The sequence below is a fragment of the Belonocnema kinseyi genome, chromosome 2, assembly GCF_010883055.1.
Source record: "Belonocnema kinseyi isolate 2016_QV_RU_SX_M_011 chromosome 2, B_treatae_v1, whole genome shotgun sequence".
NCBI lineage: Eukaryota > Metazoa > Arthropoda > Insecta > Hymenoptera > Cynipidae > Belonocnema > Belonocnema kinseyi.
The window spans coordinates 32,308,448-32,308,855 of record NC_046658.1 but is presented as its reverse complement, the minus strand read 5'-3'; positions in this window follow the sequence as shown (position 1 = coordinate 32,308,855).

Below are 408 nucleotides of genomic sequence, written 5' to 3'. Positions count from 1 at the left end.
ATGAGAGTACGCAAGAACAGGCTTGCCAGCGTAATCGGCTATGTTAGGTCAGGTTTTGTTAGGTTAGGATAGGTTAAACCTCTATGTAGGTTAAGTCGAAGCAGAATGAAACGGTACCGCAAACACAACGGGACAACACAAGTGTTACGTGAGGTTAGGTTAGGTTAGGTTAAACTAGGTTAGATTTATTTCTAGGTTAGGCTCGATTTGACCCATTCGATGTAGCACACATTTGCTACTGGGAAAATATGCTTGCGTGTAGTTCAATAAATTTCTGTTCATTCAGGTTAGGTGGGGTCAGGTTCCGTTGGGTAAAGTTATGTTAAATAAGTTGATATCAGGCAAGGATTGATCCTTCACAGTTGTCGACATGTTTTTGAAGTGAAAATTTGCATCACTGGCATTATT